Source organism: Drosophila biarmipes, chromosome 2R (assembly GCF_025231255.1).
Source record: "Drosophila biarmipes strain raj3 chromosome 2R, RU_DBia_V1.1, whole genome shotgun sequence".
NCBI lineage: Eukaryota > Metazoa > Arthropoda > Insecta > Diptera > Drosophilidae > Drosophila > Drosophila biarmipes.
Genome location: NC_066615.1, coordinates 15,193,018 through 15,199,017, shown reverse-complemented (window position 1 = coordinate 15,199,017; position 6,000 = coordinate 15,193,018). Strand labels below are relative to the sequence as shown.

Genomic DNA, 6,000 nt, shown 5'->3' with positions numbered 1-6,000 from the left:
GAAGAAAGCCAGGTGGATTGAGGGGGCGGGCAGAGGGGGAAAAGCTCGGTGGCCATGCATGAGTAACACTTGACATTGCCTGAATGAGGAAAATGGGCCAAAACGAGGGGGTGGGAGAAGGAAAACCTACACCCACTCGCCCGCCTATCCACACACGCACTTCGCCCGAAGGGCAGCCGAAGGAAGCTCGTTTCTAGTGAATTATAATATGGCATGCAGATAAAACATTGAAAGTCAAAAGGCCCTGGGGGAACTACAATTAAGAGTAGTACCTACCTGCCTAACACCCAGCCCAGCCACCCACAAATGAGAGGGAAAACACGGCAGTTTCAACATTGCCGGAAATCATTTCCATACGTATGTTTATGATGCTTTGTAGATAACTGCGAAGAGCTGGCGAAAAGTTTACTCGGAATCGGAATCAGCCACATCACGAAAACAAAGCCGAAATACTGCTTAGGCCAAAAGAAAAGATTTTCGGGAGGTGGCCAGAAACCACAGGCAAGCGAAAAGCTGGCCAAAAAGAAAAACAATTCAACAGTTTGTTGCCAGCAACATGTTGCCAACGCGGCCCCGGGTAAAACTCGCTCTCATTCTCCCACGCTCTCGCCGTGTTGGGTTTTCCACTTTGATAAAAGCAAAAGACCTGGCCAAAACCGAGACAGTCTGCAAAGGATTCTAGGCGCTAACGGTTCTCCAGAGAAACATCCCGTCAAGTATCTACCAACAGCAATCGTCGCGTGCGTTCTAAAGAGTTTGATCCAATCGAAAATCACCCGAAAAAAGCGGTCAAGCGGAGTGAATTAGTAGTTCAGAAAGCGAGAAGCATTCGAAAAACAGTAAATATTACAAACTATTTATTAAAAATACTTTTTATTTGGAACTATAATTAATAAAAGCGGAATGCAAAAGCAGCATTTTCCAAAAATTAGTTCGGATAACGGAAAAATGTTGACGAATTTTGGAATTTCATTTTGAAAGCTATAACTTTTTAGCTCCATCTTTTTAAAAATAAGGAAATTATAAAGTGTAACCATTTGAATTTAATTTAGAAGTAACCTATAACAATAGTTCCAGGAAAAGCATGGATTACACAAAGTTAAAACGAAAATTTTAAAAATGTTTTCAGAAATTCGTTTTTCCAAAGATGTTCTAATTTTACAACATATTTTAAGTTGTTACCCCCTAAAACAGAGTGCAGCTTTCTACTAAAGTGAATTTTAAGCATTGTTCAAGGACCTTTAATATTCTAGCATCAAGAATACTGAAATGACCTATAAAACCAAATAATCTAGTCCTTTTACATTCATAACGTACCACATTCCTATAGAGGATTTATTTAAATAAACCATTTTATACCAACAAACGACGTTTAAAAACAGCACCATTTTATGTTGTTCAACCCAATTTCCAATCATTTTATTCAAATGTTATAATTTATGCTAAGAGCCTTTTAAATCTGGCCTAAACTAGCCTAAGCTCACAAAATCCAGACCCGACAAACTCGGTGCAGATTTTCCAGCTAGCCAAAAAAGCTCAATTTGCTGAGGTTTCCGAAGAGGTGGGAAATCGGTTCGAAGAGGTCGCCGAAAGAGCAGAGCAACAGGGAAAAATGTTTCGGCATTTGTATTCAACCCGCTGACAGCTTAAAGCGCGTCAAAAAGCAGCATTTTTTTGTCAGGGACTGGGGGCCAACCTTTTTGTGATAATTTTTGGAAGAAGCCTGCATTCAATTAAGCGAAAGGGAAAGGCTGCCCTCATTGGTATGCCAAATGGCAGCCGCAGAAGTTGACAGTGAAATGCCGTCGCCGAGCGTCCTTGACTTTGCCTATTCATACGCAAAATTAAACACCATGGCGGGCGAATGATGAGCGGGAATGGGTTGGAATGCCACGGTAATGGGCACTACACTGTGGCAATGGCATGAGGATTGGGACGGGATGTGGACGTGGCTGGGGCTGTGTGCCAACGTTCACGAGTCTCCCTAATTTATGCTCATTCATAAATCTCCCTCGGTGGAAAACCCTTGCATTCGCCGTCGCCGTCGCCTGAACGTATGCAACACAATATAATAAAGCAAATTGAAAATTATGACCGAACCAAGGACGTCTACCAGGCGCCGAAGCTTCGAATACCCTTCGCAAAAGCAGGGGCAAAGTTATACCTATTTCTAAGAAGAAGCTGTGGAGGAGTTTGTTTTCCTAAAAAAAAAACTACAAATGGTTCAGAGCTCTCAATGTATGTAATAGTTTCCAACTCAATTTTAAGCAAGCATCATAAAAATGAGAAGCGTTTGTTTTGGTTGTTTTAAAAATAATTTTTCAGTTATTTTTCCTTATGAGTATATGAACCTAATTAAAATATTTTTAATACTGAATTCTATTAATGACTGACTCAAAATACATTTCGGAAGGGAAATATATATAGCTAGAAACTCATTTTTCTTTAATTTAACATAAAAGCAACGTAAAAAAAATGTTCGAAGGCTTTCTCATAAAGAATTTCCTGCCTTAATTTAAATATCTCACGGAGAGATAATTTATCAAAGAATTATAAAGAAAAATGACAATTGAGGTGTAAATACCAGGGGAGATAAAAAACAACCTTGTGACAGCGTGTACAACCTTTTATGTATTCTGCAGCATAAAGGGAGATGTCTAGAATAATTGAGAAATATCTAAATTTATAACAACCCTATGCTGGCTTCCCTTGAAGATTCGGCTACCAAGTGTTGTCTGCCAAGTGCCAAATTGGCTAATTAGATGGCATTTGTGTGCACCAATTCAAACTTGCTCGAGCCGGATAGTCTTCTACTCGATTAAATTGCTAAATGGCTAATCACATTCTTAGTTTAACACAAAATCAAGCGAAGAATTTCACTAAAAATTACTAATTTCCTGTCTTGCAATTTTCCGAGAGACCCATTTGTTTGCGTTTTTCTTGATTCGAACGGGGCGCATTGTGCACGCTCTCGGGCAGCGTAAATAAATAGGAATATCAAAACCGAAGAATTATCAAAATAAATACGTTTGTCAGGCCAGGGTGAAGGCCTTGTTTGCATTCCAGCGCCCGCCCCCTCAGCCTCCCGGCCATTTAATGGCATTGGGAAGGAAGTTGGTTATAAATAGACGGCTATTTGCCAAAGGATGGGTGATTAAGCGGAAGACAAACACTGGTTAAATATGGCGACGTCATTTGACAGACCCAGAGATGAGCAATGATTGCCATTAATTTGAATTAATTTCACACTATCCAGCGGCGGCAAGATTGATGGGTTATTTGCAATTCAAATTGTGTGGGCCTTTGGAATATAAAATGAAAGCAATGATGTAATCTTTCCCCTGCCAACATAAATATGGGCTTCCTGAAAAAATTCGTAGAACAAAGCATCCGGTAATTGTTTTATTCTGTTTCAAAGAAATCCATTTTCTTTAAAAGTAATTCTGGAATATTTTGATAAAATGTGTGGTTCTTAGAATTTTTTTTTTGCGGAATTAGTGTTTAGTATAGGGATACAAAAGTAAATAATTCAGGAAACCGTAAGATTATTTATTATGTTTTAATTCCCTTTACTCGTTGAAAGGTACTCAGCAGGGTGCCTAGCCCATTCCAGCGCCCAAAAACCGTTTATGAAACCCATTCGTTAAAAAGTTTTAAGGAAAAAAGTCTGCAATCTTGAAAACAATCAATTGCTGCATGCATATCTCCATCTCCCTCGCACTTCCAATTTAGCTGAGTGTAACATGAGTATTTTTCGTTTTTTTCTGTTATATCGAATCCCTTTATCTTTTTGTTCCCTCACAATTAACCGAAACATTTCCCGCAGCTAAGTGCTATTAATTTACGCACTTAGGTCGCAGGACCCTTTCTCCCTTCAGAAATGTCCTGCCAAAAAGAAAATACGCAGTTTCCCCCACAGGTATTGGCCGTAATTATCTTAGAACAATGTCAAAAACCAAAAGTGCCATTAAAAAGCATTCGCGCCTAGCCGTAATAATTATTCTAATTACGAGGCGTTTTTGTGGAAAAGTTCTCGAGGTGCTTGAAAGCCCCGCAGGGCCTGTCAAATATGTACTTTGTCCAAGCAAACAATCCGAGAAGTGGAGCAGATCCCACAGCAATCAGCATAATTTTCCCCTTGTTGTTTTTCACATTTTTCCATATTGACTCTGGTCTGAAATCTTTCCACACGCCGACTTCCAGCTGGTTAATTACAGCCATTATTATTTATTATTATTATTATTATTTCTTGATTATTATTTACGCACAAGGAGCGTAAAAAGTGGCTTCTGTTAGCTATGTAAATATTTACATCATCACTTGAGGTTTTTCGGCAGCAATTAAGCGTTACGTCACCAAAGTAAATAAACATTTGGGAAGCCTTTAAAAAGCGGTGAAGTAAATATTCACATGGGGCAAATATACACATGTATCCAGCCCCATACAAACGCAGTCTGCATTTATTATGATCTTTTTATGGTTCTGCTTTTTCCTGAATTCCATGAAAAACAAAAGAAAATCACTAACGAAAAACATATGACGCAGGGTTTTTTGGCTGAATTTCGGCATTGTTTGTCCGGTTTTCATTTTCACGCTTTCTTTTGTCGGTTCTTTATTTTACAGGTAATATAAATGCAATACCACAAATTTGGCGTGCTTCCCCTCCCTAAACATTTGATATAGACTGCCAGGACTCCACACTCTATTTTGTTATTTATAGCTTTTGATTTTGGAATCCTTTCTGACCCTCACAACTGTCATGTCCTGGCTTCTAGTGACAATCTCTAAATTGACTGACAGGCATATCCATTACGACGTGCATGTATCACAAATGGTTAAACAACGCCGCTTTTTCCGGTGATTTGTAATTCCATTATTGGCATATCAATTTGAATTTATTATAATGTGACAGAATATAGGGAAATGTATTCATTGGAAAAAAAGAGAACCCTCGGATTGCAATTTTGTACAATTACATTTTAATACCCGTTACCTAATGAAATATGTATATTGAAATGAGTATATTTTAATCATTAGAAAGGTAGACCCCATAAACTATTTATATTCTTGATCAGGATCACTAGTCCGTCCGTCCATTTTAAGATTGTTTAAAGTGAAAATGGTACTTTAATCTGATGAAATCGAACCAATAATCAACAAGTTATGAGCAAATGAAGGAAAAGCCGATTTGGTGCATGCATATCACCATCTCCCTCGCACTTTCTTCATCTGGGTAAGTGGTTGAGGAGTCGACTACGTATCATAATGTGACAGAAATTTTATTTTCCTTTTGAAATGGAATCCCCCAGTATAGACATTAATTAATATATTGCCCCACTTTATTGCTTCTCGAAAACAATAGATCAAAGTCTGAAACGGTTTGCATGTAAAAGAATCGAGAGCTTTAACTCACAGCTGACGGGGACTAATAACAATCCATAAAAACGACCACATGGGGAGTTTTCATCGCACGACATCGCTTTCCTCTCTGCCCATTGGGAATTTAATTAAAACTGTCTAAAGCGCAGCGGGTGTCAGACGCCGGACAAAGAAAAAAGCGTGTTGTCATGCAAAAAACCATTATTCTTTAGATTTTTATTCATGCCCGAGTATTTTTCAATATAAATTCTACAGAACCCCATTGGTTAACCAGAGTTGGCCAAGCTAATTACGGCACCGCGGTGACCAATATAATGTAATTAAAGTTCGGGCGGCAAAAAACGGTAGAATAAGCTTAAAAGAACAGAACTGCAGAATAGTTTCCCTCTGGCCCTGCGAATTTTCACACATTTTCTTTCGCACGCAGCGCTGGCTGCGAGGAAAAAGAAAAATACAAATGAAAAATAAAATACACAAAAGCTTACGAGCAGCAGGCACATCAACAACACATCATAAACAATTCTCGGCCAGGCCGACATGACAAAAAAACTCGCCTTTTGCAGATAGAAGAATAAAAAAAAATATGAAAATCAAAACAGATGCAAGATCCAGCGATTCTTG

At 38.6% G+C, this 6,000-nt stretch overlaps 1 protein-coding gene across 3 annotated transcripts in view; it reads left to right on the top strand.

The window, feature by feature from the left end:
- Positions 1-674: 674 nt before the first annotated feature.
- LOC108036494 (calbindin-32) overlaps positions 675-6,000 on the top strand; it is a 26,402-nt gene continuing 21,076 nt past the window's right edge. For all 3 annotated transcript variants that reach the window (XR_007764120.1, XM_017112687.3, XM_017112685.3), the window contains exon 1: positions 675-839. The gene's annotated coding sequence lies outside the window, so the exon portion shown is untranslated. The remainder of the gene's footprint in view (positions 840-6,000) is intronic.